Source organism: Lupinus angustifolius, chromosome LG09 (genome assembly GCF_001865875.1).
Source record: "Lupinus angustifolius cultivar Tanjil chromosome LG09, LupAngTanjil_v1.0, whole genome shotgun sequence".
NCBI lineage: Eukaryota > Viridiplantae > Streptophyta > Magnoliopsida > Fabales > Fabaceae > Lupinus > Lupinus angustifolius.
The window spans coordinates 4,132,716-4,133,004 of record NC_032017.1 but is presented as its reverse complement, the minus strand read 5'-3'; positions in this window follow the sequence as shown (position 1 = coordinate 4,133,004).

The following is a 289-nucleotide window of genomic DNA, read 5'->3' as shown; positions in this document are numbered from 1 at the left end:
CATCCTATCCTCATCCTCTTCCTCATCCTCATCCTCATCCAATCATCATCCTCATTCTCATCCTATCTTATCCTCATCCTCGTCCTCGTCCTCATCCTATCCTCATCCTCATTCTCGTCCTCATCCTATCCTATCCTATCCTCATCCTCATCCTCATCCTATCCTCTTCCTCATTTTCGTGCTCGTTCTCATCCTATCCTCATCCTCTTCCTCATCCTCATCCTCATCAATATCCTATCCTCATCCTCATCCTATCATCTTCCTTATCCTCATCCACTTCCTCATCCTC